Source organism: Saccostrea echinata, unplaced genomic scaffold (genome assembly GCF_033153115.1).
Source record: "Saccostrea echinata isolate AGI-Se365-2 ecotype Australia unplaced genomic scaffold, CSIRO_AGI_Sech_v1 ptg000006l, whole genome shotgun sequence".
Classification (NCBI taxonomy): Eukaryota; Metazoa; Mollusca; class Bivalvia; order Ostreida; family Ostreidae; genus Saccostrea; species Saccostrea echinata.
The window spans coordinates 2,185,779-2,205,310 of NW_026889755.1; positions in this window are offsets into that span (position 1 = coordinate 2,185,779).

Genomic DNA, 19,532 nt, shown 5'->3' on the forward strand with positions numbered 1-19,532 from the left:
AGCAGGATGGAGAATAAACAGAAAAGAAGACCACAAAATACGGAGACCCGTACATGCTACAATTGTGACAAACCAGGGCACCTAGCAAGAGATTGCAGAAAGCCTAAGAAGTTGAGGGCCCAGAATCAAAGCAGAAGTCAGAATACAAACGGGAGTTCACAGCCTGAGACGAGACCTTTAAACGAGAGTGGGCCGGGTCAACAGGCGTAAATCCGACCCGAAATACTACAGAGCGCCTCAAGAAAAATTGTGCTTCAGAAGAAACGAGCCCTAAATCCATAAGACATACATCAAGGAAACGCAAGAAGCAAAGAAGTCCCAGAAGGAAAACATCAAATAGAAATCATACTTCCTATTCTGAAGATAAAAGCGCAGATGTAGATAAAACAATGACCATTCTACAGTTGGGATCAGCTTCTATCCTGAGATTAAATGTAAAAGTGAACTCTACAGACATTACTGCAGTAATAGATACGGGAGCAGAAGTCACTATTATCTCGGATCGGGTGTATGAAAAGATGCAAATCAAACCACCTGTTAAGAAACGCACAGTCATGCATGGTGCAGGGCGTGATATGAAAATGGATACATTCATCATTGGTCCAGTTGACATCATGATAGGATCCAAAACATACCCATCTGAAATATACGTAGCACCTATGGATGATGACATGCTCCTAGGCTTAGACTTCATGCGGGAAAACAATGTTATACTAGATTGCAGAAAGAACCAGTTCTCCATTAACTCTGAAGTTTTGCAGATGTCATATGGAAAGAGTCGGGAAGCTCCAACAGTTGCCAAAGTAACAGTGCCTGGTAAAACTGTAATTCCGCCAAATTCAGCCATACATACCAATGGTAAACTATCTCGACACATTGAGGGAAGCTACGTTATAGAGCCTGAGGAAGCCGATATACCAGTCTTGATACCAAGATGCATGTACTCTGACCAAACATCTCCAAGACTCTGTTTAGTCAATGCAAGTGACAGGTACTACACCATTCACAAAGGAACTGTTGTTGGAGAAGCAGTTCAAGCTCAACCAGTCAACATATCAGTTGAAACAAAAACTTCCACATCAGAAATCCCACTCTATTTACATCCGCTACTACAGAAATCTGTCACTAACCTCAATAATAGTCAACAAGAGCAGTTTAAGAATTTGATAACAGAGTACCAAGATGTATTTGCTGAGAATGATTTTGATCTCGGAAATTTTACTGAGATAAAGCACACCATCGATACGGGCACAGCTGTTCCTGTCAAGCAGAGAATGAGACGAACCCCATTAGATTTTGTAAAAGAAGAAGAGACCCATTTACAGACCATGTTGAATGCAGGGATCATAGAGCCGTCAACGTCTGAATGGGCATCTCCGCCCGTACTTATCCGCAAAAGAGATGGTAAAGTAAGATGGTGCATAGACTACAGAAAACTTAATTCGGTCACTAAAAAGGATGTCTACCCCCTCCCACTTATAGAAGAATGTATTGACACCTTGGCTGGAAATGAATGGCTTTCTAAACTGGACGCCAATTCAGCATATTATCAAATCAAAGTTAATGACTCGGATAAGGCTAAAACAGCCTTCATTACGAAATATGGCCTTTTCCAGTTTACGCGCATGAGTTTCGGACTCTGCAATTCTCCGTCAACCTACGCCAGAGTTATGAACCTTGTTTTAAGAGGATTAACATGGAATATCGTGTTAGCATTCTTGGACGACATTCTGGTTATGGGAAAATCGTTTGAAGACCATCTACAGAATTTACAACTAGTCTTCGACAGATTTCGTCAGTATGGACTGAAACTGAAGCCGGCAAAGTGTTTGATGTTTCAAACGGAAGTTGAGTTTTTAGGAAGAAAGGTCAGCAAGACAGGAATGGCAATAGGAGATGATTATGTTGAAGTGGTTAAAAAATGGCAAACCCCTAAGACTACAAAAGAAGTTGAAAGATTTTTAGGCTTTGCCAATTACTATAGAGCATTCATCAAGGATTATGCTAGAATATCTGGTCCTTTAAACAGAGTTACAGGTAAAAAGCCTTTTATCTGGGGACTTGAACAACAAGAAGCTTTTGACGATCTGATAAAAGCACTAACTTCAACTCCTGTTTTGACTCTTCCGAACTCCAGTGATCAATTCATTCTTGATACTGATGCATCAGATACAGCTATTGGTGTAGAACTTATACAGTTACAGGATGGAAGAGAACATGTCATTGCATATGGAAGTTACAGTCTTACGCCAGAGCAACGACGCTACTGCACCACCAGAAAAGAACTGTTAGCTATTGTGAGATTCACGAAACAGTTCAACCACTATCTGCTGAGATGAGGATGCCTTGTCACAACGCCTTATCGCCCTTCAGCAAATGGGCAGGTCGAGAGATTTAATAGGACACTTATGGATGCTGTACGCTGTTTTGTTGACAAGTCACAAAATAATTGGGATGAACATTTACCTCAGCTTGCTAGCGCTATTAGATCATCCGTTAACAGACACACTGGTTTCACACCAAACAAACTTATGTTAGGCCGTGAAGTAAGCGTACCCGCTGACCTAGTTTTTCGACCACCCAAAACCAATGCATCCATTGACCACGAGGATTATGTGTCAAGATTACAAGAGTCTATAAGAACAGCTCATGAAGTGGCCAGAGATGTACTGAAGGCACATCAAGTCCATATGAAGAGAGATTATGATGTCAAGATTCACACCAGAGAATATGCTGTTGGTGATCTCATCTATGTGTTGGATAGCGCCAAAACTAAAGGTCGTTCTAAGAAACTAGATCCACCTTGGAAGGGACCTGGCATTGTTATTCAGAAAGTATCATCATATATCTACAAGGTCAAACTTCAAAATTCTGTGTTTATTACTAACCATGACAGATTGAAAAAGTGTTGTGACAGGAAAATACCTGACTGGCTACGCCAATGCCAGCATCGTCTGCGAAATGGAGAAAATATTCTCCAGTTGCAATCAATTGACACTTTTTGTATATGTGACAAACCTGACGACGGACGTCTTATGATTCAGTGCGACTCCTGTGATACTTGGTATCACGGAGCATGTGTCGCAGTCACTGAAGAGTTAGCAGATACCTTGAAGACGTATATATGTCCAAGGTGTCAAGTATATGTCTTGTACCTTTTACTAATGTTATGTTTGTGTTCAATTTTATTTTAGGTACAATGGAAGAATCTGACAGAGTGTACATCACGGCAGATGAAGCCGACATCTCTGATTCTGACGAGTACCTCACATATGAGTACTGCCATCAAGAAACAGACGAAGAGTCGTCTGATGTTGAAGAGGGCCTACTACCTTTTAAGCGGCGACGGACAGGTGATACGCCGACACAGGAACTTTCACCAGATTCGGAACCTGCCAAGGAACCGACCCAGGAGCCGGGACCGTCCACACAAAGACAGATACCTAATGTACGGGATAAACGATCAGCATGCCCTGTTCCTGGATGTCATTATCGCTCTAAGCACCTCAAGCATCATGCTTGGGAGTATCATCTCCGTAGGTTGTTCTGGGATCGCCCCTGGAACTCTTTGGCAGCGCTGCCGGAATATCACACTTTGAGAGCACCGTGTTTAAATGTGTTAGGTCAGTACGTCTTGGGACCAACTGCGACAATCGACGAGTTAGTGATGCACGTCAATGAAGAAATCCCACTGCCACGAGAATACCCAATTATGGGTAGGACATTTGTCCAGATGGGTCAGCTGACCCGTACGATGCGGTGGCCCTTGGTGAACCGCTTCACCATGAGTCCAGTAAACAGCCCAGCGGTATTACTTCACTGGAGAATCCTTCTGTCCCTAGTTTGTAACTTATCAGAGGAAAAGAGACGTGCATTCAAGAGGTGGGGGAGAAAGGAACTCGCTGAGCTCGAAGAAAGGGTCAGAACCAGAAGGTCACATGGAGCCGGAGCACCACAGGAGCACCACAGACGTGTTGAAGAACAGGATGAGATCGAGTGGGAAGTTCTGGATGAATGCGGTAGGGAAGAAGATGTAGCAGATAAAGACAGCGATGGAGATAGCAGTAGTGAGGAAGAGGACACCCCTTATGAAGTTATTGTCCTCCAAGCAGGTTACGAGGAAAACTTCCCAAGCCTAGGAAAACGGAAAATGGGAAGTAGTATTACTCTATTAAAAGGATCGATGAACATCATAGTCGACACGGGAAATCCTTCAGATAGACAATACTTACTGTCCCGCCTCAGTGAACAGGGTTTGGCAGTTGAGGACATAGAATGCTGTGTGACGACTCATGGTCACTTAGACCACATGGGAAACTTGAATGTTTTCCCTAATGCCTACCATGTTGCAGCTTCTCAGATGTGTGTTGGTGTTCTACACCACTTCCATGACTTCAAGTTGTCATTCTGGATCAATGATCAAATAGAAGTCGTACACACACCAGGACATACGTCAGAAGACATCTCCGTGCTAGTCCATGCATCCCAGATGGGAACAGTAGCTGTCGTTGGCGATCTTTTCCACAGCATGGAAGACTTGGAAGATGCATCAATTTGCAGGAGGTACAGTAGGAACGTGAACGACCAGGACAAGAATAGGAGAAGGATCCTTGAGGTAGCAGAATACATTGTCCCCGGCCATGGTCCGATGTTTCGAGTTCCGGGACGAGAGTGAAACTTCATATATATAAACTATGTTGTTCTATATTCTAATAGATAATTGAATCCTGATATTGTTCATTTTAGTTATAGTTGCAAGTATATGCAAGAGATGCGGCAAGATTCATTATGTCTGATAAGTGTTAGAATTTGTGATGATTCTTTTGTCTCATTCGTCATTCCTAAATTGTCATATAATTGTTCTATATTGATTTCATGTCTAATTTTTTTTTTTTAGCCTGTGTATGTGCTATTATTGCATGTAGTTTGAGTGATTGGATGGAAGTGCAAGTCTCCTTATCAATCATTTTTTTAGTTATATTCATACTGTTGATATAATGGTAATATTTATCATTGAAATCTCATAGTGAATTTAGAAATAATTTGTATCTGGATTCAGCATGGTTTATTGTATGTGAACTCAGGTAAAATGATTTAGAGACTGTATGTTGTGAACATTATCTGAATTATATGTAATACCACTGCTGATATTCAGTTTATCTGCTTCACTTTATCATAGAATCTTTAAGGATCACTGTTTATTTTCACAATCATATAAGTGTTTGGTTGATATTTACACAAGGTACAGGAGTACCTTCTTTTTTCAAAAGGGAGGGGAGTGTAGTGTGATGTGAATGTGTAAGGGAACGAATGTATATGGAACCGCTTGTAAGTGCGCATGCGTGAGAGAGTTGTCGTCTGTTCGTCGGAGAGAGAAGTATAGCGGAGATTGAGAGATTGAGAATATTTGTCAGCTTTGGTATATTTGTAAGTGTTATATGTGCTCCAGATTAAACATGTATGAAAATTACCTCGGTCGTCAGTTGGTTTAATCTTGCATAGGTTATAAACACTTCAATATTATACAGAAAGTTAAAAACTTACACAAACCTGGTACCCACAACATTTTATTTTGATAACCCGTACTTTTAAGACGTTATATTATGATGCCATTGTCCTCTACTACGATGGCCGTTCAAAATTTACGCGGACTTGTTGCACAGAAAATATATTTGACGACATAATCAAGCAAAAGGTCACAAATAATATAAAAAAATCTTTTCGTATATGGTCATCAAAATTTCATATCAAAATATTGTAAATTAGTATCAATTTCGGGTGATTTAACAGGACATATCATGAAGTCACGGCGCAGTAAAACCTTCAAGGCACGAGCATTTAAAAAAAAAAATGGGAGCTTTCATTTTCTCAATATTTTCCCTTAGTATATGATACTGTATAGTTTGGGTTACCTTATCCACTCAAAATAAACATCCATATACCATTTCTGATCAGCTTAAAAAGTATAAAACTAGTATCGTGTGTTCTAGTTTGTGTTAAACCCGAAAACTGCAGATATTTCTGAAGTAAAGTTTGACGATAGTCGGTCTCAATCACATTCTTAACAGCCCGGATCAGTGTTTTGTCGATGAACTTCTTCCATTCCTCCCGGATTACCTTTTGACTAAGGTCTAACAGTCTAAAAAAAATTTCACATTTTGTAGAGATGTGTCGGAAATTCCCCTGGTTTGCTACATGTTTCATCGGGCTTATTTCGGGTCTCCGTTGGCGTTTTCCAAGCATGATTCATGATTTGATAAAAGTGCGCTGCTCCGTCAAATCACGAAACGTCATTTTTGAAGTTGATTTCGTAGGGGTCACATCGAATGAAAATTACAATATTGTTGTGCTGATGCTTATTTCCTGGACTGCAGGAGGCGGTCGGTGGTCGGGACACACGCGTACACGAGGCTCACTGAAGTAAGGGGGACATCAACACTGCTAATTCATGCCGGTGTTAGGTAGTTCGTACCCAGTACTATTCGGTTCCACAACACTCCTCCCCGTTTTATCTAAATCCCTTTTATAAAGCTAAAAGTTGATATTCTGGGCCAGCATTAGCAAGCCACAAAATACAAATTAACTGAAAACATCAATTAAACAAAGTATGGTTGAAAAGGAACTAATAGTAACATATTTACAGATATAAACATCCTGACCTTAAAACAATGATCTACTTGCTTAGGAAAGGTGATAATCTGCCAATGCCTTTGGCAGCCTAACACGCCGACGCTCTCTTGAGTTGGCTCTTGAAGCAGGACTTGAATTACAAGTGGCTCTAGGATCTTCACTTGAATTGTTGAGGGCACTTAAGTCTTGATTTGGAATGTTAACCTTCTGATCGCCATATAGATTGTCCAAGTAACATGCATCTTCCTCTTCCTCCTCCGCTACCTCTTGATCTTGTGGCGGTACAGCTGTTGTCACTGCATGACGCAATCTGATCAGCCACACTGGGATGTCACGGTCAGAGCATCTCTTTAATCTATCATGATGAACCACTTTCTCCTTTCGTCGATTATTTATGCGATAAAGGACTGGGGACAACTTCTCAGTCACAACAAATGGACCAATCCAAGGTTTTTAGTAGCTTTTTGGATTGTCCTATTTTTGTTGACGAATTCTATCATGTAGACTAAGTCTCCAACATCATATGTGTGGTTGTGAAGCCGCAAATCATAGGTCCGTTTTTGACGCATTTGTGCATTATGCAGATTTTCTCTGGCAATTGTGTGGACCTGTGACATTACTTCTTCTAGCTCCTCAACATAGTCGGATGGTACTCGAGGCTGCTGGTTTTCACCAATACCCATCATGATGTCTACAGGTTGTAGAATCTCTCTCCCTAGCATCATTTTGTTGGCAGTAAATCCAGTTTGTCTGTTTACTGTGGCCCTTATAGCACCAGCAATGAGCTGCAAATGTCGATCCCAATGTCGCTGGTAACGCACATTCTTTAGATAGCAACGGATTGACTGCAAAATAGTTCTATTGTACCGCTCTATTTGGCCATTTGCACATGGTCTGTATGGAGTTGTGCGTGTTTTTGTGATCTCTAGCATTTTACCGAGTCGTTGGAATAAGTCACTCATGAAGTTCCTTCCTTGGTCCGAGTGGATCTGAAGAGGGCATCCCATTCGTGCGATGAATCCTTCAACTAGTGACAGAGCTACTTGTTCTGCTCCTTGGTTAGGAATGGCATAGCATTCTAACCACTTTGTAAACTGGTCAATCATCATTACAATGTAGCGATTCCCTCTAGCTGATTCTATGAAAGGCCCTAGAATATCTATATGTATTCTTTCCATAGGGATGCCTGCATGGTACTGGCCAAGTGGAGCTTTTGATTGAATATGAGGCTTTTTACTTGTACTGCATTCCCTGCAAGACTGGACATAATTTTTGCAGTCTTGGGATATACCATACCAAATATACTTTGAGCGAAGTCTCTGCAATGTATTCTGCTGTCCATGGTGACTTGCGCATTTGGAATCATGGCAGCCTGCAAGCACCGTTTCTCTTAGCGCTTTTGGAACAAGCAGCAGGGGTGTCTTAGATGTTGTATCATCATCAACCCAGATGTAGTAAAGAACTCCATCGACAGTTGTAAGTTGCTCTTTTGAGTTCCACCAGTGTTTTACGGCTGGACTAGAAAGAGAAAGCTCTATTTCACTAGGACCACATTCTGTTTTCCAACGGAGAAGATATTTCAGATCCTGATCCTTTTCTTGTGCTTCCCTTAACTCCTTGTGACTAAATGTTTTCGACCAGTTACATTCATCAGTGACCTTATCTAGTTTGGAATCTTCCAAGCACCATTCCGTTTGTGCCTTACGGACAGCCAGTGGAACAACATCATCAATGTCCTCTTCAAACCTACTCCACTGTTCATGGACCCTCTGACAGTATTTACATCCACCACAAGGCAGCTCACTAATATCTTTTCCAGCATCATAGCAATTACATGGGGGATCTGTCGTTGGTATCCTCGAGAGTCCATCGGCATTGCTGTGTGCCTTTCCACTGCGGTGTTGAATTGTCATATTGTACTGGGACAGTTCTTCCAGCCATCTCGCAAGTTGCCCCTCTATATTCTTAAAACCCAGGAGCCATGCTAGGCTGTGGTGATCTGTGCGAACAATAAAAGGTTGTCCTAGGAGGTAGAATCTGAACTGTCGTGTGAAGACGACAATGGCAAGTAGTTCCTTTCTTGTTACACAGTAACGTCTTTGGGTAGCTGATAAGGTTTTACTTGCATAGCTTATGAGTACTTCTTCCCCATTCTGTATTTGTGACAATTCTGCACCTAATGAATGATCAGATGCATCCGTGTCAAGTATAAATAAACCATCTGACTGTGGGAATGCTAATATTGCTGGCTCGGACATTGCTTTTCTTAGGGAATGAAAACTATTGTCTTGCGCTTCATCCCAAACAAATGCACTTCTTGATTTTGTAAGATCATACAGTGGGGAGGCCAGGGCTGCATAATTCTTAATGTGTTCTCTGTGATAATTCATGTATCCCAAGAAAGTCTCTACATCTTTTCTGTTTCTTGGTACGGGCCACTGGGCTACACACTGTATACTCTCTGGAGTCATGGATACACCTTTCTCACTGACAACTCTGCCCAAAAACTGTATCTCTTTTCTGAACATGCAGCATTTCCTAGGTTTTAATTTCAAGTTATGTTTTCTAAACCTGGTTAGGACAGCTCTAAGGTTGAGAAGGTGGTTGTCAAATGAATTTCCAAGGACAATGACATCATCCAGATTTGCCAAGCATTCCTTCCAATTTAGTCCATGTAAGACAAGCTTGATCATTCGTTGGAATGTGGCTGGGCTGTTACAAGTGCCAAATGGCATTCTAACAAACTCAAACAATCCATATTTTGTTATGAAGGCCAGTTTGTGACGGTCATGTGGGTCCACCTCTATTTGGTAGTAGCCTTGGGCCATATCTAGTGTGCTTAAAAAGATATTTCCACTTAAGGTGTCCCTGCATTCTTCAATATTTGGGAGGGGAAATGCATCTTTTTTGGTAAGACTATTCACTTTTCGAAAGTCAATACAATACCGCACAGTGCCATCTTTTTTGCGAACGAGTACTGGTGCAGAGGCCCATTCCGACTTTGACGGGACAATGACTCCATTATCTAATAGATTTTTCAAGTGGGCTTCTTCCTCCTTCTCAAAGCCTAGCGGAGTACGTCTTAGTTTTGCACGGACTGGTTGTGCATCCCCTGTGTTTACTTTATGTGTGATTCCTTTGAAAAGGCCTATGTCCATGTCATCTGCAGCAAATACATCCTGAAATTCAATGAGTAAGTTGTGTACCCTATCGGCTTGGTTCTTGGAGAGATTTTCAACAGATCTCCTTTCCAAGTCTAACAGATAGCTAGGTAGGTGTTTGGAGGTTTTAAATCTGTGTCCATCATCCTGATTTTGTGCAGGGTCCTCAATCACTCCATCAAATGAAGTTGCTGTTCCAAGAACATGGTTTTTTGGCAGGATTACTCCATGTGCTGACACATTTTTGAGCAAGATCGGCACATTAGCAGATTCTTGTTTTGTTATAGCATAAGGAGAGAGTAATCCTTTCATGCTTCGAGATGGTTGTATTAAAACTTCTTCTTCCAAGATGTTATCTAATTTGCCCATTATGTGTACAGAAGTATGTGGTGGAATCCGAAGTTTGGTTTTAAGTAACACTCTGGCTACACTGACTGGTTTCTTCTCAGCTTTTAGCACCTCGGCTTTAAGTTTAATTCCTTGAATGCTGATACTTTGGTCATTGAGGTCAATAAGAGCATTGTTGGCACTAAGGAAGTCAAGACCAATAATCACTTGATCAGTTATGTCTGCAACTATAACAGGCCATTTAAATTTAATACCTTCAATTTCAATGTTGGCATCATTTGAGTAGTTAGCTTTCAACCAACTGTTCTCTCCTACACCCTTAAGAGTCACCTCCTCACCAATGTTTAATGGTGGAGTCAAAGAGTTTGCGAACTTTCTGTTTATGACCGATATTTGTGCTGCTGTATCGACAATGGCTTTTTCTGGTTTTCCATTAACTTTCACATTGATCATCAAATTTTGTGGTTCAAGTTTGCATTGATAGAGTCTCATATCAAATGTAGGGCTTACTTTAGCTTGTGGTGATGGTGATCTTGATTTACGCTGTTGTTTGCAGTCCTTTGCAAAATGACCTTTTTCCCCACAATTATAACAGGCACCATCTTTTACTGGAGAGGATAATCTGGATTGGGATGATGTCCTCTGAGGGGATCTCGAACGGTTTGAGATGAGCCCAATAAGTTTGTCAATCTTGGTATTGGCTGCTTCCAGACCTAGTTTCAAAGAATCAACGTCTGCAGCGAGCTTGTCAACACGACTTTGGGGACGAACTGTACGAGAGCTAAATTCATGCTCCTCGTCACTGTCGCTGTATGCATCGTTAAACCGAACTTTCCTGACTTCTGGTTTACGGGCCCCGAGAATTAGCCTTTGGTTATTTATTGCTGCTTTGACCAGTTGTAGTGCACTTTCTAAAGTTGTTGGGTCTTTATCCATAGCTATTAATGCTGCACGCTTGTTTTCAATACCTTTGAGGAAGGTATCAGTGGCAATGGTATCTATAACACTTTCTGGAGCATCCGGATATCCCTCGGTAACCATTTCTTGCACTAGTTCTGCAAATTCCTCAACTGTTTTATTATCTTGTTTGATGTCTTGAAGTTTTCTCCTTACAGTTTAGGGCAATTCCTTTTGACCGAATCTAGACTTGAATTTCTTGCATAGGTCCTTGTAGTTATTTTGGACTGGTTTGGCACAGGTGCAATAGAATTTAAGAGCTTTATCTCTTAAGGACTCAATAAGTCTCTCCAAGCGTTGATCCTCAGACCATTTATATCTGTCTGCAATCCTATCAAACTGGGTTTTGAACGGGCACCATTCACTGCGTCCATCAAATGTAGCCATCTTAGGAGGGGGAGGTCCGTCAATGTGAGTGCTAAACGGGCCAGATTGTTTCAAGCCACTATTAGCCCCACTTATAGAAGTTATTTTCCCAGGTTTAGTTTAGTGTTAAACTGCTAGTTGGGCCAGGCTTAGCCAAGCCACTGTCAGCAGAAACACAACTTGATACTCCCCCACTGGCTTCTGTTCCTAGAGTACTTTTCTCCAGCTTTAAACTTTTTTGGCCATCTTCTTCGATACCATAGACACCATGTGGTGCTAGTTTATCAACAATTTCTCCAGTGACTAATGATTCTGACTTTTTCTCTAACAGTTTTCTTTCCAAGTCTCCCATCATTTTAGTCATCCTGTTCATCTCTTCTTCATAATTTCTCTGCATAGTTCTATAGTGCTCATGAACTTGATCAAGTTTCACGCCAAACTCCTTTGCCACATTGTCCAATGCCCTTTTATGTTCTCCATCTTGTCTCTCCTTGATAGATTCCACAAGTGTAGGTGGGATTTCAAAAGAGATCTGTTCTGCATACAACAATTTCTGTATTGCGGATGCAGTGTTATGCAGGTTTTCTTCAATATCATTTATGGTGATATAACCCTTTTCATCTCTTAGTTTAATGATGGCCGCTGCTCGTTGGGCGCCGATGCCTTCCAGGCATAGGAGGTCATCTATGGAGGCAGTATTTATGTTAGTCATATTTTTAATTCAGTTCTACAAAGGTTCACAGAGAGCTTAACTCTTGTGAACTTGCCTTCTTTAACAGATATGTCGCAAGTACCTAACCAAATATAGATTAAATACCTTTTACTGCTATTAGTCTTCAAATTAGTCTTCAAATGATTTTCAAGAAAATCTACTGCAGGCGCTGTACGCCAGCCTGGTTCACACCAAAATTCAACAAACTTTAGTTCTATCTTTCTTTTGAGTGCAAAGCCCTTGCTATCTGATAAAAGAATGGGCGTGTAATAAAGACTACCTTGTCTATGAGATGCTTTTCTCCTTAAAAAATTATCTAATTTGGGCTTTGACAGTGACATAAAATAAATGTACCCTCAAAACTTATATTTGTTGTATAAAGGGGGGGGGGTTAATCATATAAACTGAACCTAACTTGATTTGAAACTGAAAACACAAAAAAAATATATCACTTAGCGAAAGTTAATCAACTATGGTGACAACTGCGTTCCGTACCTAGCTTAGATACGCGCCAAAATGACAGTTTACCAAATAATGAAAAATATGTAGAGTTAAAACAATTCGATATATCAAGAACCTAAATTAAACCTTTAGTGACAAACATCAATAGTTTCTTTTTGTTTTATCAGTGAAAAAATTTATTAAAATGACGAATGAAAAACTTAGCGCGAATTTCCTCCACAATTCCTACACGGGAGTAGATCCACAAGAATTGTAGATTCCGGCAGAAAAAATTATGGCGAGTACTTTGGGTCAAATGTTTACACTTCTGACACCAGTGTTGTGCTGATGTCCTGGACTGCAGGAGGCGGTCAGTGGTCGGGACACACGCGTACACGAGGCTCACTGAAGTAAGGGGGACATCAACACTGCTAATTCATGCCGGTGTTAGGTAGTTCGTACCCAGTACTATTCGGTTCCACAACAATATTTCTGTTATGTTAGTACTTCAAATATTACGTCAGAAATCTACATACTTAATAATACAACAATAAAAAGAAATTTTAGGGAAAATTGTTGAATAATATCGTGAAATATGGAAAATAAATGAATAAAATTTTGGATACCGCATGTTTGTTTTTCAACATTTTTGCCGTGCTCCGTACATCACCATCAGCAATATCAAAACAGCAATAATTTTAAGAGATATTAAATAAAATCAAAAATTTAACCAAGAATTTATTGGAGTGTCTACGAAATATGTTTCTGTGAAATTTCAATTCTATATGACGTCTATAAGAGTAAATAATAGCAGAGTCCGCGTAATTTTTGAACGTCCCTCGTACATGTACTCTAGGTGAAAAAGAACATCAACAAAAAAAAGCTTCGGAGATAGAACTGTAATGTTCATTATTCCAGAAATTCGAAGATCCCATCATTTTGGCTAATCATTTATACAATACCCATGCTTTCTGTATTGTGTATAATTGGCAAACAGCCATGATGTTTTTTATTTTTATTTTTTAACAAAATGAGAAAATCATAAAGACGATGTCTTAGTTAATGTGAGTTTCATGAACCCGGTTATCAAACATAGCAAGTGGGGAAGAGATTAAGCACATCATTACAACTGCAAATACTATAATAATGGCTGTTTACGGAAAAATAGAGAACTACGTACGAGTTCAACATGAACTTGGACGAGTACATTGAAAGGTTAGAAGATTTTTCAACTGGCAACAAAATTGAGGATAATGACAAAAAGAAGTCTATATTGTTGACAGTATGAAGTCAGAAAATGTACGGACTCATTCGTAATTTAACGTCCCCGGTTAAGCCATCTCATAAAACCTATGCAAAGTTGAAAACTGTGATTGCGCAAAATTTGAAACCAAAACCACTTTCGCTTGCGGATCGTTTCCGATTTTAACAGAGAAATCAGGTGTAACGTGTATGATCGGGTTCTTGCAAGGGATATTTAACTTGTTTTCCTCTTACTCTGTCCGAGTTAATGATTGTAATGATTAAAAAAGACCGCTCTGTCTGAGGGCAAATCACACAGTATTAAACATTTTTCTCTTATTTTGAGACGGGGACTGGGTATGGTTCTTGCACCGTGTTTCTCCCTAGGTTCCTATTGATGGGAAAGAACTGGGTGTCTCAATCTTCTTCAGATTTACTATACCCAGAACTAAACATCAATTCCCTAGGATTACCTGCCACGGTGCTTATTCTTTTTTACCCTTATCTTCTTTATTTTCTCTGCCAATTTTCTCATATCAGCCGTCAGATTCAACCGTTACTTTTTGAATGCCTGACTTTCCCAAAGCTTCGCTTTATATACCTTTGGGCTAGTCTATGCCAAGGGTAGTCAGGTCATTCGATTTTTTGAGGTCTTCTGTGCGTTTATATAAATGCCCCTTAATCATTACATAGGGAGAACAAGAAACTGTTAGTCAGTATAATGCTGAATTTAGAAAGCTTAGTGAACATAGTGCTTTTGGTGAGTTCTTGAATCAAGCATTACCTGAACATTTAGTGTCTGTTCTTTCATCAGTGGCAACCTAGCGGAAATCACTGGCTTAGGACAAATAAGAGTTAAAGAAAGCAATTTCTTTGGAACTAGCTGAGAAAGAAGCCCGCAAACTAGAGGATGATACTCAGGATGCTTATGCACATGAAACAGTACACAATGTTAGTGCCGTAAAAGGTAAACCGTGTTATAGATGCGGGAAGACTAACCACAGACTAACATAATCTTTGGAGTGACTAAATTCGATTCTTATTTCTATGTACGGAAGTTCACCCTCTTCACCGACCATAAACCGTTAACTACCATATTTTGAACAAAGAAAGGTATTCCTGTTTTGACTACTTCTCGATTACAGCGTTGGGCAATGCAATTAGCTTCTTACCATTTTGACATTAAATGCAGTGCAACTGGTAAACATCAAAATGTGGATACTCTATCACGATTTCTGATGAATTTCATGGATGATTCCAGGACACAATTTGACAAAGAGACAGAACTAATACACAAAATATAGATTAAAAACTTACCTGTGACTGACTGCTGATCATGACAAAGTGGCCCCTGCAACAAAAATAATGATGTGGTATTGGCTCGTGTCATAGAGTTTATGTGAAGTGATTGGCCAGGTTCACAACCTGATGTTAACTTATTACCATACTTTAGAGTACGCAATGAGTTAACCATTGAAGATATATGTTTACTTCGAGAGATGAGTTGTCATCCCTGAAAAGTATCGACAGGATATATTTGAGGAGTCGCATGGTTCTCATCCAGGAATGGTCCGGATGAAATCATTAGCCAGACTTCATGTATGGTGGCCTGGATTGGACTCAGTTATCAAAATCAAAGTCATCATGTAGGATGCGGTTATGAAACTTACCTAAGGCTCGAGCAAATCCATGGTTATGGCCAAGAGCACCCTGAACACAAGTGCATATCGATTTTGCATGACCTTTCATGTAGCGCGTTTTTGATTATCGTGGGTGCATATTCCAAATGGAGTGAAGTGGAGATGATGAATTCAACCACCTCTTAGAGTACTATTAATGCACTGCGATATCTATTCTCCTCATATGGAATACCTGTTGAGATTATTTCTGACAATGGATCACAACTCGTGTCCGCGGAATTTGAAACTTTTCTGAAGTAGAATGGAGTACGGCACGTTAAGTCCGCGCCATACCACCCTGCATATAATGGAGAGGCAGAAAGAGCTGTGCGTACATTTAAGCAGGCAATGAAAAACATACAAAGTGAGACAGAAAATCTAAATCAGAAACTTGAAGCATTTTATTGTATCAAACACCCCATACAACTAGAAATGTGACATCAGAAGAGTTATTTCTCAACAGAAAACTCCGTACAAGACTTGATGTTGGGAAGCCACAGTTGACAGATCGTATTCAGCGAAAACTGAGAAGACTCGAGAGTTTCATATTGGTGATACTGTCATAGTGCGTGATTACCGTGGAGGCAAAATTTTGAGGATCAAAGGTATCATTTCGCAAAGACTGATACCCGTAACTTACTTTATGAATGTCAGTGGTATGCTGTGAAAACGACATATTGACCAGATTCGTAAATTGGTTGTTCAGTGTGAGTTGAACAACTCCGAACCAGTGAAACCGAATTCGTTTACCAGTATAGTGCCCGTTAGTGTACCATTAGAGAATCACGTTGAACCGTCAGTGGTACCGACTACCAGTCAAATTGTGCTCCGACTTCTCAGGATTCTGTGTCAAGGTCAAACGAACATTGCGTAATCAGTGATTCTATGCCTTCTATTGTTGCTGAGGATACAAATACCACTCAACCTCGATATCAACAACGTGAACATCGCCGGCCAAAGAGAATGATTGAACAGTGTTAAATGTTAAATTTTGTATGAGTTAATTTCGAATTTGCTAGATTTTAATTGATCTGTTATGAATAATTGATTCATCTTGATTATAACTGGATTTCAGATTTCTGTAAGGGGGGGGGGGGATGTTCATTATTCCGGAAATCTGTAGTTCCCATCATGTTGGTTTATCATTTATATAATTCCCATGCTTTCCGTTTCGTGTGTTGGCAAGCAGCCATGATGTTTTTATGTTCCTTGGTTCTGCCAAACGACTGAGTTTGTTTTTTTTAAAGCAGGCAAAAACAAACAACATTGTGCAGAAGTGAAAAAAATGTCAGTTATTGAAGTAAATGACGAAAAGTAGTAAAAGAATTGTTACAATACAAGAAAGGGGGTCAGAAAAGGGGACTCAAATATAAAGTATTACATATCTTAATCAAAATATTCACAATCTGACCCATAATGGCATTGTAATATGATGTACATAGGAAAAAGGGGGATCAACCCGACAAGAATAAGAATTCAGAACTATTTTTTGTTTTTTTTTACAAAATGAGTATTCATAAAGATAATGCCTCAGTCAATGTTGTGAGTTGCACGAACCCGGTTAACAAAAAGAACAAGGGCACACCCTATTTTACATTAAAAAACAACATCTCATTAGACGCAGTATATGCTAAGGATTGATTATATCAATGTGCAAATGTCGACAGTTGATTTATCAAATGAAAAAGTGCATAGGATTTGTATAGCAATTTTCTTAGTCTTAGAATATTCTTAGCATTACATAACATTTATGTAAAATAATTTTTTGCCCCATATTTTATTTTTTATTTCTTAATACAAACATAGAATATATATATATATATATATATATATATATATATATATATATATATATATATATATATATATATATATATATAACATATTTAGAACAAGTTACATTACAAACTTAAGATAACATGACAATATTGACTTAATACAATATAAAGCAATTGAAACATGTATTCAAAAATATTTTAGGCAAAATCTTGAAAAAGTCTGTAGTCTACAAGAGAGTTCAAATTTTTCAGAATGGAAGCATAGAAAATTATTGAAGATTTAACATGATTAAAAATGTTGTAGCTAGTTTCATCCAAGGAATGTAGTCGACAGTACATCTTATATTTGTAAATTCTATAGGCAACATAAGATATAAGTGCATTGAGTGATACAATTTTTCTATTACGCTCAGAGCTAAATCCAATCATTACATGCTTCCATTTGATATCTATTTTCAGGTAAGAACTTAATCTGTTCCATATTTCAATAACATTTTTACATTCAAAAATGAGAAGTTTTGAAGTTTCGTTCACATGACATAATTTGCAATGGCTGTTCGTTTCTTTTTTCCATTTACTGAGATAGAAATTATTAGAGAGAATATTGTTTAAAAGTTTATAGTTGAATTCTGTTAGTTGTCTATCGGGTATGTCATATAATTTATATTGATATATATTTTTCCATTCTACAGGTTCAACACTGAACTCTTTGTTTAAAACTGTTTGATAACACGGTTTACAAAATTTTTTGTGTACAAAATTTTCATAGAAAAAGCTGCATCTTTGATCTAAGATATTAACATATCCTGTGTAGAAGAGAAAATAATTTCTGTAGCGTATGTTCACAAACTTACAATTTGAAAAATCATACTTTCGTTCTAATGGTTTGAAAACAGAAGTAAGAATTTTAAATTCACACAACCAGTTTGACTTATTTTTATACACTTCAAAAAATCTAACATTGATTGAAATTACCATCATCGTCAAACAAATCTTTATCATGTAAAATCCCACTGGCTATCCAGTTTTTAAAAAATAATGTATTTCCTCTATAAACAAAGTTACAATTGTTCCATATCGGCCGTTGAAGAACATTATCGGAAGACATTTTGTTCAAAGAACAAGGCTTACATTCATTGAAGCAACATAACATTTGTTGATAGAAAATAGGTAGTTTCTCTATATTTTCTTTCTTTCTATCGGAGAAACTTAACGCGTAAGGAGCATCAAAATTTAATTTTTTACAATAGCCATCAAAAATGTTGTACAAAATACATGTACCTTTTTTTCTTAACAATCTAGGTACCCAGGCCGCTTTTAAAGATTTTAATTTATATTCAATATCAACAATTGAAAGGCCACCTTTTGAAATTCTACCTATTAGCGTGTTTCGTTAAATTCGTTCATTTTTATCCCAAATAGATTTATAAATTAGACGTTGTATTTTTAGGTCACCTGAGTCACTCAGGTGACCTACTGCTATCTCTTTTCGTCCGTCGTCGTGCGTCGTTCGTCGGTCGTAAACTTTTGAACATTTTCAGCTTCTTCTCTGGAACCAGCAAACCAATTTCAACCAATTTTGGCATATAGCATCTATGGGTGAAGGGGAACAAAAATTGTGAAATTCGTGGCCCCTGCCCCCCCCCCCCCCCCCGAGGCCTGAGGGGTGGGGCCAAAACCATCAAAATTAATGCAATCTTTAAAAATCTTCTTCTTTACTCCTGGAGATCAAGCTGTCAAACTTTTAGTATGATTGTAATAAGCATTGCGTCCTCTACCAAAATTGTAAAATTCATGGCCCCAGGGTCAGGGGTTCTGGTGCTAGGGCGGGGCTTTATAGATCAAATACTGAAAGTGCATTATTTCTTTGAAAATCTTCTTCTCTACTCCTGGGTATTGTTGAAACAAATTGAATACATACTTATGATAACCAAGGGTGACTCTACCAAAATTATGAAATTCATGGCCCCAGGGTCAGGGGTTCTGGTAATAGGGTGGGGCTATATAGATCATATAGTGAAAGTGCATTATTTCTTTGAAAATCTTCTTTTCTACTCCTGGGTATTATTTAAACAAATTGAATACATAGTTATGATAAACAAGGATGACTCTACCAAAACTTTGAAATTCATGACCCCAGGGTCAGGGGTTCTGGTGCTAGGGCGGGGCTATATAGATCATATAGTGAAAGTGCATTATTTCTTTGTAAATCTTCTTC